Here is a 20,586-nt window from a genome sequence, read left to right as displayed (position 1 = left end):
TCTCTGATGCCAGTACTTGTCTTCAAGGGATTTAAATTCATGTTTCTTGTCATTAACAGAGAACATCACGATTTTCTGTCCCTACCTGGGTAATTATCTCCAGGCTGATTAGTGTTCTTCCTCAAGAAATGACGCAAGTTTTAAGTCCATCATCAGCATTGAGACATGGCCTGGGTCTTCTCCATTTCAGGTGAGTAATCCTAGATAATTGGCTATATGGTGGTGTGTTTTCAGAGAATGTGGTCTCTGAATAAATAATTAAACCAGTCCTAGAAGTGCTATAAGTGGAGTGTACTGAATCTGAACATCTCACTAGGAAAGACGTATGTGGCAGGTAACATAGATAATGGCATTGCAAAGTTTGGGGTGATATATGTAGGAAAATATTTAAGGTATTTGGAGAATGTATTTAAAAATAAGAGGATGCATCAGTACTCTCCTCTTGCTAAATCTGAAGATAAGTCTAGGAACTTTTATTTTCCATCCTTTTTTATACCTACAATGCTAGTAATTCAATTAATTCAATTAGGGGAACAAAGATATGCTAAAACATTTTCACTATAGTAATTAGAACTATTCCAATTACAATTAGGACTAAGAAATGTTTGCAAATGTCTTAGGGGTAAAAGGACCCCTAAGTAATTACTAGAACTGCACAAGAATTGCTTCTAATTGCTGGACTTCCCAGAAATGACTTTCAGAGGAAATCTATGTAGCCAATTGCATTATTACATCCTCAGATCAATATTATATTCTTCTCAGTGCATGGATACCCACAGGGCAAAGCAGCAAACTATTAGCATTTCATTAACAATATGCCACTTCACAAGACTGTTGGTCCAATGATTGATAGCTCAGGTAGGACATATCTTCAAATGTCCTAAAAACTAGTAATCTTCTCTACTTTTCTTTTCTCACAGTATTTCTTACAGCAAATAAATAAAATTGCTGTGTTAGATTTCCATGTTAAACACTTTCAATGGAATGAGTGCACCTGATCAACAGCAGTACAGTTGTTTCCAGTGTACTTTCCAGTGTATTTTAAAGCTAATATAAAAATAACACAAAAGTCTAATCCTTTCAGCTTATAGTCAGACTTATTTTTCTTTCTTCCAGTATAAAATTCCTTCTAATTAGTGGCAAGTTTTTAAGCGGGACACTTTTATTCAGGTTTTCCATAAGGATTGTTATCTATCAGAGGTGTACTTAGCTCTTCACAGCTGAGGCTCCATTTAAATTCAGATGAAAGTGTTGCACCTTCCTAAAAATGAAGTCTTGTACATTTGTAAGAGAAGAAAAAAGTTATAACTATCTGTAATGTGACCTCACTCATAGGTAGAGGCACTGGTGTTGAATGTAGAAATATCAAATTACAAAGATCCATCAGCCTTGTAAAGTCACGTGAAAGGAAGAAACAAACAAACAAACAAAAAAAAAACTGCCAGAGCTAAAACCCTGAAATTTCTTATGTTCAAGTTGAAACACACTACATTTTTGGTTTTAATTTAGAGGGACCATAAGCATCCAGCTTCTTCTATTGACTCAAAGGAGGCATTTAAGAATTCAGGATTTTAATTTTCTTTCTACGTTTCTGAAATGGAAAAAAAAATTAGGATGAGGGTTTTTTTTAGTAGTTTTACAGGAGAAATAATCTTTTTAAGCCAAAATCTGGATTTAAACAAATATGCTCTTTGAAAAATTAATTGGAATGTAGTTGCTTGCAAAGTTGTGTAGAACATTCCCTCAGATCACCTGACTACTGTTCGTTTCTTTCAGTTAGCTGTATTGATGTACAGAAGTGTGTTCATAAAATCCCTCTGTTACTGGTATATATTCAAGGTTTTGACTAGACTATATATAAAATTAATTAGTTGGCAAAGATTAAGTGTATATTTTTGGGACAGAAAAACCCAAGAGGTTAAGATGAAATGTAATGCCACTGCATTCACAAAGCTTTCTCAGTTTTTTTCCATAGCAGATAATTAAGCTTTAATTATAGACTGTTTCCATTTTGTATCAACAGTATCCAGTTGATACAAAGGAAACTGACAAATAATTATTTACATGAATATAAGCTGTTTTAATTACATCTGTACAAAACATTTGTGGCTAATCACGTTATTTTTGCTAGTTCTATGTTTTCGGTGGCCACAGAAGATTTAAAATTAATTCTGTTTATTAGAATATTAAGAACACTAGAACACTATTGTCACTGCAGTTACGAGTATTGTAAATATCTCAGAATAGAGCTGAGTCCCATACAATTGGAATCACTTTTGCTATGAGGGGTAAGTGAATAAGATCTTAGGCAGTGAACACAAAAATAACCTATTACACATTATTCAGTTAAAATATTAATGTATTTAATGTATTGCATTGCATGTATCTTAATAACAGCCACCATTAAGTGAAGCAGTTTTTTTAACCTGATCTTTGACATTAGCTATTTTCTGTAACTTTTTATTAAGAATTACACAAAAGAAAGAATGTATTAATAAGCTCATATTTGCTAAGAAGATAAACAGTAATAGCTATTGCTGTTTCCAACAGCAAATGACCAGTTGATTGAGTATTTGATTTTATAATGTTCTAGGCCTGATTCTCTGACATCTGCACCAGAGTACTTTTTATGGAACAGGGTGTTTATATCAACTTGAAAGAGTAGAACATGTAGTACTTGATACAACCAAAGCAGATCTGAGATAGTTTATATCAGCTAATCTAGAATCTTTCACCATAACTGGGATGAATAGTTGGGTTTGAGAGGATTTTGTGTTTGGTGAATGGATTAGACTTGCCATGAACCTAGATGCATTAAAACCTGGTGAAATAAAGTCAGAATTAGGGCTTCCGCAAATAAACTGGTACTAAATTTTTCATTCTGTTTTTTGTTTTTTTGACCTGTGGTCTTTATCCAACAACTTTTGTTCCAACAGGATGGGTAAAATAGTCACGTACAAAAAATCCATTTAATATTAGTTGACTTCGCTAATTCTGAAACATTCTTTGTGTATGTGTGGCATCAAGAGGAAGAGATGTGAAAAGCCAATCGTAATGCTAAGGCTAAAACTACAGCACTACAGACTGTGATTCTGATCTGGAAAGAAGAATCAGTGAATACATAGTTCCGTACTTTTTCTTCTCTGTCACACTAAGACACTTCTTAAAAATACATTATATTCATCACCAGTGAACACAGGCATCAGCTCCTTTCCACTGTAGTGCCACTGAAAGGGATATGCATCAGAAACTAAGAATTATGGAAGTGGAAGGGTTAAAAGAAGTGAAAGATATTAATGGATGTGTCAGGAAAATTAATTTGGTATTTTAAGAATTCTGTTTTTTTTATTCTGTTCTTTCCTTCAGGAAATATTCAACATGGTATCATAGCAATTTACACTTCTTTTGGAAAGTGATTTATCCTTATCCATTTACAGCAGAGTTCCTGCTGTTCACTTTATAGTTTTGTTTTTCATTGTTTTGTTGAGATATGACATTAGTTTGCCTTCACATCTTTTATTCATTTGAAGTATATGAAAATTCTCCAAAAATGTATATGAATTCTGGAAAATACAGCATAGGTTTTATTAGAGGTTGAGAATATAAATACTTATATTAACAAACAGAAATTTGTCTTGCTAGAAGAAATGACAAGATTTGTGTATCTTAGTCCCATTTTTAAAATTCAAGGTAAGAGTGTCTGTGAACCATAATGTCCAGTCTATTTGTAAACTGGTATGTTTTCTTTTTTGTCCTGGAGTGGTACTTCTCATCTTGACTTTACAGCTCTCACATGAAGATTGATTTACAGTGTGCACGCATCCTTCCTGCTGAATGAAAATTTCACCCTTTGCTCATTGGAAAGGTTTGAATTCTAACTATAGGTGTAAAGGATTTAAATGTGATCATAATATGAGAGCTCCTCCTAACATAGTGCTTCCTGTTTCATGATGTTGGCCTATGATATCAGAGGTGGATATTAGTGGTATGGCAGTAGAGGCTGAGCTTTCCCACCAGTATTCTGTTACATGATGTTGTCATGTGACAGATGGCAGCAAAGGGGACTCCGACAGAATGTTGTCTAACATGGAAGTGTGTATAAAGCAAAAGTGTGTCATTGAATTCCTCCATGTGGAAAAAAATTGTGCCCATTGAAATTCATTGATGCTTTCTGAACATTTATGGAGACCAGAGAGTGGATGTGAGCACAGTGAGGTGGTTGGTTATGTGTTTCAGCAGTGGTGGCTGTGACAGTGGGTCACCTCTGCATGCTCACCAGCGGATTTTTGTTTGTCGTGGACAAAGAATGCATAACTAATGGTGGTGATTGTGTTAAAAAATAGCATTTTGCAGCTGAAAATTAGCTCTACCAAACAGTGTTTTTGTGTTTTTTGTATCTGTTTTAGTTTCCATAAATAAGGAATAATAAATGGCAAAAAAATAATAAATAGGAGGCTCTATTGTGTAAAGTTGGGTTACTATTTAGGTACATAATTTCACTTTTTAACTTGAAAAGATTTAAATTAACACACAGTGCCTTTACATTGTTCGATGTAAATATAGATCCTGTTTAAATCTAACTTAAACTGAATCTGATTCATTTGCTATGCTGTACTCTGTTTTAATACATAATTCCATATGTTATATAAACTGAACATTATTTTACATTTTCCAGAACTGATAGCCAGAATTCTGTAGCAGGACACATTCTATATAAGCATAATATGCTTAAGACTGTGATACTGAAAGGCACCCAGTCAGTTTCTATAATTATCCATGCTGTATTAGTTTAGAGCTGCAGCAAAGCAGGAATGGAGAATGGGTTTTTTATACTTAGCTTGTTTGTTTGTTTGTTTGTCTGTTTGTACTAATCTTGTATGTAAATACTTTATAGTTTTATTTTGCACTTTCACAAGGCAATAGTAAGCAATTGAGCATAGCCCTCCAAAATCCTGCAGAATTTTCTATAAACCAAATATCGTAAATATTTCTCCATAACATCCCATATTATAATGTTTCTCTCAAGTCTACAAGGTCTAGACTCAAGCTCTAGACTTTGAAGAGAAATGCATGACCAAAATCATTTCGGCTTTTCCCACATGAATTTCACCTTCAACTGCATTTCTGAGCACTAAAATTGCTGGCAATTTTAGATTACACCTTGATCACTCTTCAAATGCTGTGAGAAATTTGGTACAAATCAACAGATTATAATACCGGGGAGATAGTATGGGTGAAACTATGTCTGAAGAGAACCTTCCAAATACTCCAAAAAGTCTGATGCACTGCCAGTGCTCTGTTTTTGCTGAACAAAATCTAAAAGCACTGACTAATTATATCTCACAATTGTAGGCAGTGGTATTACTCAGAAGTACAGTACAGCTTTGAACAGCACCTATACAGTACAAAGCTTTTGCAGTGGAAAAATAAAAATCCACCAGAGTTTCTTCCCCGTTGGCATGTTATACTAGCACAAATCTATAAAATCTCCAGGTAGTTTCAAGCTATATGGCAAAACTGAGACATTTTCTTGTAAATATCCCTCTCCACTCTTCAGAAAAACAGAGTCAAAAAAAAAGAAATGTCCTTTAAGTGACCACTGTGGCTTTTATTATCTGTTTAATGTATTAATAGGCCATGCCAGATAGTTCCTGGGATCCAGTGCAAAGGTTGTTGAAATTATATGATTTATAGCACCATGAAGCAATAGTTTTAGAGAAGTTCCCAGCTTTCACTTAAAGTTTAATTTGACTCATACTCTTCCATTTGCTGATTCTATGGATGCTACAGAGACTTATAGGCTGCAGTACTCAGGGATTTCCAGGACTTTAAAGAGGGACACACAGAAAAATGCAGCTTTCATTTACTTCAAAGGGGTATTGAAACAATTTGTAAAAACAAATTACAATAACGAATCACTACTCTGTTCATTGTCTTAACCTGAGCAAAATGTTGGAGTTGTCATATATTGATACAGAGAGTAAAATGTCTGTTCAATTATGCCTTACAATGCCAATTTGTCCCACCTTTGAATATAGTAAATATTCCCTGTTACTGGTTGTAAACTAAAATAAATACATAAAATTGCTATGTTGAGACCTTAAAACATTTTATAAATGCTCTGGTAAGTTAGATCACATCGTAGCACAGCTCATGTTCACTGGTGGGGAGGTCTCTTTGTCCATAGTAGTTGGAAAGAATAGAATCCAGGTACCAAAACAACTTAATTACAAGATTTTAATTTACTTCCTAAAGCTCAATTGTTAAATTAACAGCTAAAACAGCACTGACAATGATAAGACAAATTTGAATTTGGTTACAAAGAAAGAATGGGGATGAGAAAAATTGAAGTACAGGAAAAAAAGAAAAAGAAAAAAGGAAGAAAAAAAAAAAATTTGGAAACTGATTGAGGCCTGGTCTTTTGAGTTGTCAGATTTTAGGATACTGTGTTCTACTGTGCTATGTGCCCCGGCTGCTCTATGAGGTGTCTTGATTTCTATCACTAAGTGTAGTGAACTGAATGTCTGTCTGGGACAAAGATGGGCAGGCAAGGAAAATGTATCTCTAGTTATGAATACCCAAACACTGAAAGATCATCTTCAGCCTCTGTTTTGGATTAGCAGCCAATATCCAGCAAGGTGAACATATCGGCAGATGTTGGAAGTAAAGTGGATACATGGAGATACTTCTGTACTTTAATGTTGACAGCCTGAGGGACTCATCTCCTCCTTAAGTCCATATCCAAGAATTAAGAGTGAGGTGTTAATGAGGAATCTGAGCTAGGAAATACTTGATTTTCAGACACTTTCTTCCAGAGTCATTGATGCCCCATGACAAGCTGAGTAAGACTGTGCTGAAAAGGGGTCCCCTGGGATCCCTTCACATACTGTGTTCTGGAAGCCTTTAAAAGGTGAAGAACAACTGGGGGTTTTAACCAAGTCTCAGATGTGAGATGTAAGAGCTTTTAAGATTAGTAAATACAGTCATAATCTTTTATTTTTCTTCTTGTTTCTGACTCTTGTTCTTGCTATTCAGAATTTACAAAGTGACTCCTGCAAACTTGCATGTTTCTAACTGAATACGCCTTTGGTTATTCATCTTATCTTGCAACTGGTTCTGATTAACATGTCTTTGCTCAGAGACGGCAAAAATGTCAGGTACATTTTTCTCCTCTGTACTTAGCATTTTCTATTGTCAATATCCTTGGAGTTTCCCAGACAAAGTGCTCATTTTGCACAGATTTTCTTAGTCAGCTGTTCCTCTTGTTGACTGGAGTGAACGTAGATTTTTGAATGTAGGGTTTGAATTTTAGAGCGGAAGAGTCATCAAAAGAGAGAAAATTGCAACACCTGGAGTTTACAGATCTTTTATGGATTCTTTTTGCTTTTCCTCTGACATTGGTAGTGTTCTGAAAAAAACTAGTATTTATTCCAAATCAATCATTAGCATTGTGTGATTATATGATATCCTGCCTTGCTTTTAATGGATTATATTTTAAGTAATGCACAAAATTTGCTTGTGAACTTTGGTATTTTCAAAACAGCTTAGAGTCAAATTCAGTTCTAAGTTCAAAGATTCTAAGTTCTAAATTCAATTCTAAGTTCTAGTTTTCCTCTAAAATAAAAAGCAGGATCTTGCAATCTGTAGAGAAACACACCAATGCAGCACTAGTCTGTACAGGCTGATGCATTTGCTTTCTTAAAGAGTGAGAGAGGAGAATATGACACTAAGTCAATTTGAAGTTCTCTTTTATTTTATTTCAATAACTTTGCTAGTAGTTTTCCTATAAAACTCAAATAAATGTCACATTGATGACATTGCCATATGTTATTAGAAAATGATTTTTTTTTAAAAAGGAAGTGTCTGAAGAATCATTAGGTCTCGTGAGAAAGTAGTCAAGGTATGTTTAGTGCCATATAGTTGACTTAAAACTCCTCACTGAATTTTATGATGAGTGAAAACTACGTAGATTTTTTAAATTTGGTATTCAACACATCAAACAAAATATATGCAGGAGCCAGCAACAGCAGCATAAATGCTAATTGATAGGGTGCTGGGAATGATTTTGTATCAAGTGCTAATCAAACTGTTTTCCCACTTATCAGTGTTACCACTCAATAACTGACAACTTTTAGATCATCTTGAAGGTGTTGAAAATCTGCTGTGTTCTCCGAGGGGCTCTGGCAGCTGTATTCTGCAACAAATCCAGGAAACACAAGCAATAGTTTTCCTTCTAGCCTATAATGGATTTTTAAAAAAATAATCATTTACCATAATGAAAAGTGGAGAGAATACACATATGGAATATTACAACTTCTTTTTAAAACCTTTTGAAGTATAAATTTTTTTGTATTATTGAGAAAAGTCAATATCCTGATAAACTCGGTTCTGAATATCTTGGGAGTTTGACTGAACATATTTCTGAGATGGCTAGAAGAACAGTGAATATCAAATATTGAAACTGTGCTGTGTCTCATGTAACACATTTGGATTGGGAACACTGCAAATGAATACTAAATCTGTCACATGTAAAGGAGACTAAATTGTCTGTCATCTAATGAGCTTGGATAGACAAGAATGAAAAGCATTTCCAGAAGTTAAGGAAGGGACTCTGTTTTAAGGTTTTTTTTTCTTCTTCTATCATCCTTCATAGATTTTCTGATCAATACTGCACTTTGTGTGCTTGTGTTTCTTTTATACTTGTGATTATTATGATGCTTATTGTGGCTTACCCAGCAGGAAGTTCAGCACCACACAGTCATTTGCTCAGTCCCCCTCCTTCACAGTGCATTGTGGAAGAGAACTGAGAAAAAAAAGCAAAGTAAAACTTGTTGATTGAGATAAAATACCATTTACCAAGACAGAAAAGGAAAAAAAAAAAAAAAAAGTAATAATAATGTTGATTTATATTTACAAAACTACGTGCAACACAGTTGCTCACCACCCCGTGACTGATGCCAAGACAGTCTCTAAACAGCAGCTGTCCCCCTGGCCAACTCTCTTCATTCTTATGTTTTTTTGTTTTTTTTTCATGTGGTGTCATATTATATGGAATATCCCTTTGGACAGCTTAGATCAACTGTTATGGTTCTGTCTCCTTCCAGAAAAAGTGATAATGCTCTGGCACAGGCTGCACAAGGAGGTGTTGGAGTCACTTCCCTGGAGGTGTTCAAGAAACTTGTTGATGTGACACTGAGGGATGTGGTTAGTGGGTATGGTGGGTAGGGTTGATGGTTGCAGTAGATGATCTTAGTTTTCTTTTCTGATCTCTATGATTTTATGATGTATTTGCCATTCTAAACTTTGGATCATTTTTTCAGTTGAAAGAAGCAGGAAAATTTCCTTGGAGTGGAAGTGGCAGTGACCCAAATCTGGTGTGATGGTGCCTGCTACCCATACGGTGGACTCTACCTCAGTAGTGTACAGACAGGGCAGTCCTTCTAGAGTAGTCAGCAGCTCAAGGCACAATAAGTTGCAGATTTGGGGTATGTTGCTGTGAGATTAGCTGTAGGAATGTGCGGGTGTTAACATGTAGCCCATGCACACAAATGGGGTTTGTATGTAGTATCACTGATCTCAATCCTGAATGTATGTTTATTACAAGTCATTACTAAATCAATAAACCACTTCATCCTGATTTGGTTTAAACAATGTAAACCGGGTGTTATTCCATGTAACAGCAAGAATGCAATACCATTGCTACTGAGGTCTGTGATAACTGGATAATCATTAAGAAAACTGCTTTTGCTAAAATATATAATTGATAATATTAGCATGGAATCTGTCAAAAATTTTCTAAAAGATGTGGTTTAGAATTTTTTCATTATTATGTTTTTATTTTTTAATTTAAAATTTTTAAATGTTTTTAAATTTTAATTTTAAATGTTTAAACGTAAAAAGAGCTGGCAAGTTCTTGTTAATATTAAGGTAAAGAGGAAACTATGAAATGCACTTGTATATTTAAAAAAAGAAAAAGAAAATAAAAGCAGTGCCAAAAAGCTAACAGATCAAAAAATTCTAGCTGTTAAATTCAATTGCTCCACAATAATTCCAACGTCTTTGCTTATTGTCCTAATATTTTTTTTTAGTTAAGCTTTGAATTCTAAGATGAAAACTTAAAAAAAAAAAAAAAGGAAAAAATACAGAAATTTCAAACCATTAGCATGTTTATGAGTAATACTGAATGCCACCCTTAGTTAAAAATACACAGTAAATTAACTTTTCCCTTAATATAAGTGATATTTTAGAGCTACTTTAATTATCCATAATAGAATATCACATTAGTCTGACATAAATTCTCATAGGAAAATGTGATGTATTTACTGATAAAAATTTAGCTGTTACAGTTTGACTTGAAAAGAATACTTAAACCTAGAAAATCAGTTCAGAAAAAAGTTGAGCACCAACATCATGTAGGGAGGATTGCAAAGTACTAAGTAAAATACAAATATTTTTTCAGTGTAGTCAGATTTTGAAGATTTCAAAGTATGTCAGATATCCTCATAATTAGATGCTTAAGGCTTTCTTTTTAACTTGTTAAACATATATTAAAATACTTCAACAAATATTTTTAAAAATTGCAACCAAGGCATGTGTCTAATATGCTGTTTTGCAAAAACGGATAAACTGGAATAAAAAATTTCAGAAAGTTTTCCAGCTACTAAAGGCACTGCATTATGTCACAGAAATTAATGAAAGTGCAGGAGTTTCCAATAATTAAATCGGATTTCAGATTTAATTCTTCAAAATCTCCTTCCCTGCTAAACTAAATTAATGTGTAATGCCTTGACCAAAGCAGTTTCATATTGCAATTGATACCACCATGATTAAGAATATCGCTAAGAAACATTTCTTCTTCACATTGGGAAAAAATCAGTATTCTTGGGGAAGATAGTAAATACTATCTTATATTACTATACTTATATTACTACTATATTACTAAGTAATATTGAAATCAAAGTAATTACTGACATATCTATATTTTTCTTATGCTGTTTTTTCATTTAATTTATTTCTCACTGTAGATCATAGGTACTTCATAAAAATTCTAGAATTCTAGAAAATTAGCTATCAATTCATTGCAATTCCAGCACAGAGGCAGCGTACTTAATTTGGAAATACTGAAAAAATAAAGAAGATTACAAATAAAAGAACAATATAAAGTTCTCAGGGGCAAGAATAAATTAAGACTTAGTTTAGTGAGATGAAGGTTGTAGTTTCCAAGTTTTATTCTCTCTGTTTAAATGTATGTAGGAAATGCTGTATGTGCTCATGTGCCATAGAAGATAGTCTAATTCCAACATGACCTAAAGATGCAAAACTGAGGTCAAGTCCTCATTTTACTTTCTGATCATATCTAGTAAGAGAAAATCCATTCATTGAGAAGTGTGCTTGCTGAAAACAGAGTAAAGAGGAGAGTAAAACTGGGTGTAATCTTGTGGGACAAGGTGCTTTAATAGCAGAAGAAAGCTTTCTGGATGTTTAGCATTGCTTTGCATGTTCTCTTCCCTGAAGTCTGAACAGGAGGAATAATGTGACGTTAAAATAAATCACACTATAGAGTCATCAAGTGTTCTGCTGTTTTCCTGCTGACGCTCTATGAAACAGGATGTTAGAAAAACAAGGTTAGTAAAGTAGAATTACAAGCTAGATGGAATTACTAGGAGTTAGACAACTCTATCTGGATTAAAGACTTTGGAAGGTATTCAATGTTGAAATGGATCATGTTATAGTTTGCTTTACTAATATAATTAGTAAATATAATATAATCTACTAATATAATTATTAACGGATGCTAACACCTCACAAACTGAAATGCTACTTGGTTCTCCATTTAGTCCCAAATAGGATAAACCATCAAACAGATTAGTGCCTGCTTCATCTTCACAGGAAGAAAAATTTAATTCCTAGAACTGTATGAGTTTCAGGTGACATAGATAATAATGTTGGTGATCTGTAAATTTGTCTGTCCTTAAAAATATAAATAGTTTCCTTTCTTCACTGGTAGATTTGTCCACTTTAGAAAGATTAAATTACGTTTCCAGTGTTCCTGAGGGACTTAAGCACCAGTGATGTTTTTTCTGAGTTAGCTCTTACGTATGAGGGTTTCATCTCTGTACTTATACCAAAGGGAGATTAGAAATTATTTTCCCAAGTAATTAACATTTTTGAAGGTCTTAAGAGCTTCTTGTTTTGCATAAGGATGAAATTGAATTTTGTCACCTAATAGTTTGGTCAGTGACTTAACTGAAGATTGTTTTCTGGGCAGAAATGTTCCTGGATCCTGGACTCTGAGAGATGTCCTTAATAGGGGTATATGAACAACTAGAAGAGAGGTAGAGAAGAGTAGGAAGAATTGATTGAGCATTTGGTGTGATGATGTGAAGAGTTACACTTCAATTTAAGAGAACCTGTTTGGAGAAGGTTAATTTAAGAACATGCTTCAAATAAAGCACTTGATAAAAACAAAAATGAAGTTTAAAAAAAAAGTTGCTAAAAAAAGTTTACTGAATGGTGAAACATTTGTTCTTTAATTCACATAGTTAAGGATTTTTGCTTACCTAACTGAAATGATAGTGCTGTGCTACTGCACCGTTGTCTGCAAGGCTAGCAATGACAAAAATGCTTGTTTAAGAAATATAGAATCATTGAATCACAAAGTCGGAAACGACTTGCAAGATCATCTAGTCCAACCGTCCTCCCATTACCATTGCTACCACAAGCCTCTAAACCATATCTTGTAGCTCCTCATCCAGATGCCTCTTGAACACTGCCAGGGACAGTGACTCCACCACCTCCCTGGGCAGGCCATTCCAGTGCCTGACCACTCTCTGAGAGAAAAAGTTTTTCCTTATGCCTAACCTAAACCTCCTCTGACACAACTTGTAACCTCAGGTCCTGTTTGTTACCTGTGAGAAGAGGCCAAACCCCTCCTCATCACAACCTCCCTTCAGGTAGTTAAGAGTGCAATGAGGTCTCCTCTGAACCTCCTCTTTTCCAGACTAAACAATCCCAGCTCCCTCAGCCACTCCTCATAAGATTTGCGCTCCAGACCCCTCACCAGTTTTGTTGCCCTCTGTCTCTGGACATGTTCCAGGGCCTCAATATCTTTCCTGTAGTGAGGGGCCCAAAACAACACAGTACTCAAGGTGTGGCCTCACCAGTGCTGAGTAGAGGGGGATGATCACCTCCCTGCTCCTGCTGGCCACACTATTTCTAATGCAGGCCAGGATGCCTTTGGCCCTCTTGGCCACCTGGGCACACTGTTGGCTCATGTTCAGCCGAGCATCAACCAACACCTCCAGGTCCCTTTCTTCTTCACAGTCATCCAGCCACTCATCCTCAAGCCTACAGCGCTGCATGGGGTTGTTGTGGCCAAAGTGTAGGACCTGACACTTGTCCTTGTTGAACCTCATTCCATTCACCTCAGCCCAGCGATCCAGCTTATCTAGATCCCTGTGAAGGGCCTCCCTACCCTCAGGCAGATCGACACCACCTCCCAGCTTGGTGTCATCTGCAAACTTACTGAGGGTACACTCAATCCCCTCATCTATGACCTCATCAATAAAGATATTAAATAAGATAGGCCCCAGTACCAACCCCTGGGGGACACCACTTGTAACAGGTCACCAGCTGGACTTAACTGATTAACCACTATCCGTTGGGCACAGCCCTCTAGCCAGTTCTTTACCCAAAGAAGGGTACACCTGTCCAGGCCACAGGCAGCCAGTTTCTGCAAGAGAATACTGTGAGAGACAGTGTCAAAGGCTTTGCTGAAGTCTAGGTAGACTACATCAACAGCCTTTCCCTCATCTACCAGTCTGGTCACCCAGTCATAGAAGGAGATGAGGTTGGTCAAGCACGACTTGCCTTTCATGAACCCATGCTGGCTGAATATAAAACTTAGCTTCAACTAATCCATCAGTCTGAGGGCATTTCACTCCTGTCTTCACTTGCATAAAATATGAAGAAGTATCTCATTTAATAAATTAATATTTTCCAGCGAAACATTACTTATCAGCTTTCTACTGTTGTGAAGCATAGTGGAGGGAATCCATAATGGTTGTTTGTTTCATTATATGTAGCAGCTTCCAACAGAAATCAACATATTTTAATATTAAACAAAAATCATGATTTAAATAATTTCCCTGAATATTAAGGTCATTAAGAAGCATCAAGCTCTCAAATCCATTAATGTAATATGAGTAGTGTCGCCTGAAGTAATGCTTCTGAATTTATTGCTTAAAGATAACATTTGGATAAAGTGACCATTCCTTCACAAATGAGTTTTGAAATGAAATTACTGCCCTTATAGAACTTAATTTAATTAATCTTCTAGATGAAGGCATAGTCAGTAAGAGAATTTGATTTTGTTTAGCCCCACTCATGAATATTAATATTCAATAAAATGATGCTTCTTTTTATTCATGAATATTATACAAGTGCATTCAGAGCTCTTAATCTACAAGTTACCATGAATTTTTTTTTGTTCCTCTGTTTTTGTCAACAAAACATTATTTTTCTTAGTCACATTTGTATAAAATTTTAACAAAAATTGTGGTGAAACTCTAGATTAAGGAAGAAAGAGTTACTGAGTAGGCACCATGCCCACCCTAAGTAACTACTGTACTGTTTGTGTGATTTGAGAATTAAATCTACAACACTTGACATTTTAAATTGCATAATTATACTAGAATGCATAAGTAAATAGAAGTAGGTTTTTATCTTCCTATGTGAACAGAATCCAATTTCACTAGAAAAATCATGTAAGAAACTTTTTTCATGCACAGTGAATTATGTAATGAGCAAATCATTTGAACAGCATTAATCTGGATGCAATAAACTCAAACCTGATAATGCCAAAGTAAAAATTTTACAGATTCACAATTCATCTGGACTTGGAAGTTAGCCCCAGTTTTGCAGTGCCCTTCTGCTTCTCCCTTCCTAGAGCTGGGACATCTAGTGGTACAGCACTGCAGGGCCAGCAGCTCCCACTCACTGCTGTCTTTGTGCTAGGTAACATCGTTAGGACCTAATAGGGGTAATAGGAAATTTATAAATATATAAATTTAAAAAAATTATAAAATTATAAATCTAATAATTCACTGATGTTCTACCTTCTCTATCCAGTTCTGAAACAGAAGTTTTTACACATCACAGATTTGGCCTGAAATAGCAATTTTCTTGTTCTCTGCATCACTCTCATTCAAGTGAGTGCTTCAAGAAACCGTGATACTACCATGAACTGAAGCATGTTTCAGGCAATTTGACTGGAATTTTTAAAATAATTTCGGTACATCATGGTTACAAGAGTTTTTACTTCAAATTTTCTGATGTTCTTGGATAGTAAATAAATGAAGGGATTTCACTTGCTTTCTTAATTGTATCACAGCAAATTGGTTCTTGGTACATGACCTTGTCACTGATTTAGTAAAACCTCCTTAGGAGTTTGTGAAGAAAAGATGGTAGAGAAGAGAAGGGGCAATTTTAATGAGTTTGGATCTATGATTTCATCTGAACTGAAAAACATTCCATATCTATGTTTTGGAAATTTCATATTTGTATGTGTTTTCCTTCCTGAGAATGTTTCTTACAAAATGCCTTTATCATTTCTCAATTAAATATTGTAGGTACAATGAAGAATTCCTACAAATCTAAGAACACTGCATCCTGAAGGGTAAGATGCAACATAATTTTAATGGTATTATGCCTTTATGTTATGAGGTACATTCCTTTTTCACTTGAGTACAATCTCTTTCCTTGCAGAGTTCTAATCTGCTACTTCTCTTAGCAGGAGCCTTGCATTGCCCACAGATGAGTTGAAACCCTAATAAAAAAAATAATAATAATAATAATAATAATTAAAAAATAAAAATAAAAATAAAAATAAATTATCATCAATGGAAAATTAGTTTTGGTACTACTGAAAAGATGGTTATTCCACCATCAATACTGTGCCTGGTGTGGCACATACATGTTTCTTTGTTGCTGATTGGTACAAAATATATAAGGCCTGATATAGTACAATACTGCAATTTAATTCTGTGTTTGTAGAGATTACATTTTTTATGTCAAGACATTTAGACATTTACTTGATGTGGATGTTTTCCAAAAGCTAAGATGAAATAATGAAAAATGATTTTCCCAATCTAGTGCAACTGTTGTAAGGAATGTAACAGCTGGTGATCTACAGTTCAGTGACAGATGAACAGACTGATCTATTCACCTGCAGAGTGTAGATAAAAATTAATAAGAAAAGGAGAAGTTAAATAGTAAATCAACAAAAGGGAGAAGGTGAAAGATGTGCAGCAACATATTCTTGTGTAATTAAGTTAGAAATTCTGATCAGCGATTAAAAGAAAAGGTGAGGTTGAAGGAGTTAGAGCAAAAATTTGGTAAAATGAGCTAAGACTACTGTTGATAAGAGAAGAGCTCAATTTGTGCAACTTAGGAGTCATTTCCTTACAAACTTACTTGCAGATAAAAGTTGTTTTAAAATATGAATATGGAAATATAGACTGTTTCTTTGTCTTTTTGCTTTTGGAATAGAAGTCTTAATCTTTTGGGTGTATGTGGATGGAATAAAACACAAGCACCTGAAATTAGGTCTGAAGGGGGATCAGATATCCTCCTGAATTTTGCTGGAGCAACCTTCTTCCATGCATACCTGCTGCTGTCCAGAGCAAAGTGACAAACACACTCCCCTTATTGAATCTTGAAACCAGGGCATAGATAAAAGACACACTAAATAATAAATCTCATTTCAGAAGGTATTCTAAGAAACGGTTATATAGCCTTTCACACTGGAGTTTCATATCTTGGACTCAAGTTGAATTCCTTTACTCTGGTTTGGACATTTTTCATCGTCTCTGTTAAACCTATGCTTTGAAACAACAAAGACTGACAGGATGAATCTTGGCTGTCAGTGTGCAAAAAGAGGGAACTTAGGATATTATTACTATGCTATTTCTTTGAAAATATTTTCCTAGTTACTTGAAGAATATAGCTTCCAATATTATCGTGATTCTCATTTTCATTACAAAACCATCATCACCATCACCAAACAATCCCAAGAGAAACAAAAGTATAAACTATTCCCTATTTAATGTGCAACACAATTAGAAGAGCATGTGCCAAATGGCTCTGCTTTCCTTTAGAGAAATTCTGTGATGAAGTAGAGTAGAGCTTGCTTTCTTTACAAGATGATATCAAATTGTAATTCTTCCCCATCCAAACTTTCTTTGCATTATACTGATATAAACATTTTCTAAAATACTGAACAGGTCATATTTGTCATTCACTGAGTTTTCTGGGCCTGAGCCAAGGTCTCTGCAGTGATGCAAGTATATCCTTCCCTAGCTGCATGTTGCGTGCTCTGCATAAAAAACTGTGACAAAAAAAATATTGCATGCAGTTATAGTATATATTTTTTTCTGCATCTGCTCAGATATGTTCAGAAGACTTCTCAAAGGCAATAAGCACTCAGTGAGAAACCTTTACATGCTGAATTTGTGCCCTCCAGTGCAGCTGTTTCAGTTGCAAATGTCTTTCAAAGATGTTCACAACTGCAACTGTTTTCATGAACAAAACGTCTTCTCTTCCTGCTGTTCATTTACTCTTGATCTTGAGATTGTGTTATACCATTTCTTCTCAGTCTCTCAACAAATACTTAATTTTCCTCAGAAACCAACTTCGATTTCATGATTTCAAATGTTAAAAGCTTATTTAGTTAGCAAAGGGTTCTACGTAATCTCAAATTATAGCTGTTGCTTCCATGTGCCCTTAGCTTTCATAGTTTTCTCAGAAGGTTAATCAATTATGACCCCCCATTTGGATTACAAATAAATAAAAACTGCAATTTATTCATAAATTGCCAGAAGTATTTATTTATCTGTAGATAAATAATTTATTAGCATGTGATTATTCATATTAACATATGAAATATTATTGTGAAAATGACCAATATTTTCTTACTTGACAATATTTTCACCAAGTCGGAAAACTTTCAGTTTAAATTCATTTTGGAAAGAGAACTGTACAAAGATTAGATTTATTACTCAACAGATGCTCATCACATTGCTTAATGCTTTATCTCATGGTCCATATTCATCATCCTTTCTGATTCTTAGATCTATACTCTGTTCTTTTCGAACATCTGGTGTTCTTTCTGTTCCATGTTTTTAAAAGAGTAATTCGTTTGGGCATAGCGTTTTCTTCTTGTAATGCTCTTAATCCTCATGGGTGTTTGGAACATAGGCAGGAGAATAGAACTGCTGCAATTAAATGTAAAGATGTTTACAAGATGTTTTCATATTCAGAGGAATTAAAATTTGTTTCTTCAATGACATCATCTATTGGCAGCCTTTGACATAAATCTGCTCTTCTTAAGAACTCGGTCATTCTGTCCTTACAGAAGAGTTTGTTCTGTAAGTATTTGATCTGTGTGCAGACTTCAAGGCAAATTAAAAAATAAGCGAGCCTAGATTTATATTTTAGGAACTTTAAGCTTGGGAATACAGTTTATTTAAAATTTACAATTATAATTGTTTATAATTATAATTATAATTGTTTATTATATTTTAACATTAACCATTTGCCCTATGATTTACTTTTTGGTTAGCACGTGTATCTAGTGGGACATTTGTAATGTCATTTGAAGGGCTAATACAGCAGTACTGAAAAGAAAGGTTGCATTCTTGACATCTCAGTAGAAGACTTTAAAATCTTTTAAATGTTGTTTTTTTAATTATTTGCTAGTATCTATTTTTTCTGTTTAAAAAATAAAACAAATGTAATTTGCTATATTGATATAGCAGATACTTTGCTGAAAAAATGAACATTTGTTGTTGAAAGCTGATTTTTTTTTTTTAATTCAATTACAGATTTGTTTTGGCAATGATTAACAATCTGCTTTTAATAGCATGCAATGCAGATAAAGAATAAACTTACAAAATTAATTTCTCTTCAAGCATATAATGAAGTTTTAAACACAGGGATATTTTCTTGATTATAGTACAGATGGAAACACATCCTGATTCAATGAAATGGGGAGGGGGAGACGGACAGAAGATAGCCCATGAAACAGATACTGATTAGAAAAGCTGCTTATCAATATTTGCAAGAGTTGAAATAAGTAATATCTAAGATTTGACTTAACAAAACCATTTCTGATTTTGTTTACACTTGGTTTCTCACTTAGTGATTTGCTTAGTGGTGCTGTTAAAGTCACCCCTTAGACACATCTCTCTCCTAGCAGCTATCACCAAAACTTACAACATGCTTGGAAACAAAAAAGATAGAAAAAAAATATGTCAAAATGCAGTAGTTCATAGTTTATGATGTGTAGACAGTAGGGGAGAGGTGATGGAAAACAAAGGACAGAACTTTTTAGGAAGTAGATTTCAGAGACTCAAGAACTAAATAGCGATAATGAGAAATTTCTGAGCTGTGAAAAAAAAAAAAAGATGGAATATGAAAGAAACAGTGGGAAGCATGAATCTTCTTCAGTTTTTCACGCTATTCACCAAAAACAGTAAATATTTATATATATACATATATACCGTCTTACACCACATCTGCGATTTTGTATTGTTCCTGTCAGCCACTGTACACCCCGTTCATGTCTATGGAATTGTTATCATACACCAGCCAAAAAAGTGGGAAAAAAATATATAACATTTTTGCTACTGGATTCCAGTAGTGTTTCCAACTACAAGTTTATATGTTAACAGTATTGCAAATTCTTATTAAGTCTTCTGGGAAACATTTCATTTTCTTTGAAAAGGAGGATAAAATAAACAAACAAAACCCCATCCTTGGGTAATTCAGTGCTATAAAGCTTTTGTGCAAAGATACGGTCATTAAACCTCAGAAGGAGAATTAAAATAAGCACTCTAACTTAGCTATTCTTTCTTTTATAAACTGATATCCTTTTATTGCTTTTGTGGCACTAGGGAGGAAAGCTGCCTGCCACCTGCCTTCCAAGGAACTGCCAGTTTTGCCTGGAGAAAATAGCCCATCTGCTAAGTTTCATTCTTCAGCCCAGGTTACTGGTGAAGACTTTATATGTACATCCTTGTTTTTAATACTTCCAGCTGTTCATTTTTCCCATGAAAGGAAATCCCTGGGTAGAGACATAACAATCCTGAAGGTATGCCCAGATTTGCTTCTGGATTTCGAACATAGCAGTGGGGCAGAAGTCTCCTGCCAGTCTTAGCTCTGCTGACCTTCTGTGATGTATCTATCTTCTCTCCCCTCAACACAGATGTGTTTAACATGGTGCTGCCAGTGAACTCTTAGAAAGTTTCATGTGTTACAAAAGAGGAGGATAAGTATGACAAAGAACACAATTATTTCCTATTTTGCTTAAGGTATAGGAAAGATCAGCAGAAAAGTTATTGGAACAGCCTATGTGATCTTCTAAAAAGCCTTCTGTGAAATTTCATCCAGAAACAATCCTCCAGAATACTTCTATCTGTCTGTGTCTATCTTTTAACTTGCCATATCCACAAGGCAGTTTTTCTCAGTTTAGGACATTCTGGGGAAGGATTCATGACTAGACCTTGTTGTCTTCTGGGTACTTGGCTA

At 34.7% G+C, this 20,586-nt stretch overlaps 1 long non-coding RNA gene across 17 annotated transcripts in view; it reads left to right on the top strand.

Annotated features, from left to right (window-relative positions):
- LOC116216567 (uncharacterized) overlaps positions 1–20,586 on the top strand; it is a 488,234-nt gene that overhangs the window by 320,227 nt on the left and 147,421 nt on the right. For 16 of the 17 annotated variants that reach the window (XR_014883027.1, XR_014883033.1, XR_014883035.1 and 13 more), the window contains 2 exons: positions 60–190; positions 15,630–15,676. This is a non-coding gene — a long non-coding RNA (uncharacterized LOC116216567). The remainder of the gene's footprint in view (positions 1–59; positions 191–15,629; positions 15,677–20,586) is intronic. The other variant, XR_014883040.1, reaches the window with a different exon arrangement.

Source organism: Meleagris gallopavo, chromosome 4 (genome assembly GCF_905368555.1).
Source record: "Meleagris gallopavo chromosome 4, MGAL_WU_HG_1.1, whole genome shotgun sequence".
NCBI classification, from domain to species: domain Eukaryota; kingdom Metazoa; phylum Chordata; class Aves; order Galliformes; family Phasianidae; genus Meleagris; species Meleagris gallopavo.
Note: the sequence above shows the minus strand (reverse complement) of the source record. Positions and strands in the feature narration are given on the sequence as shown.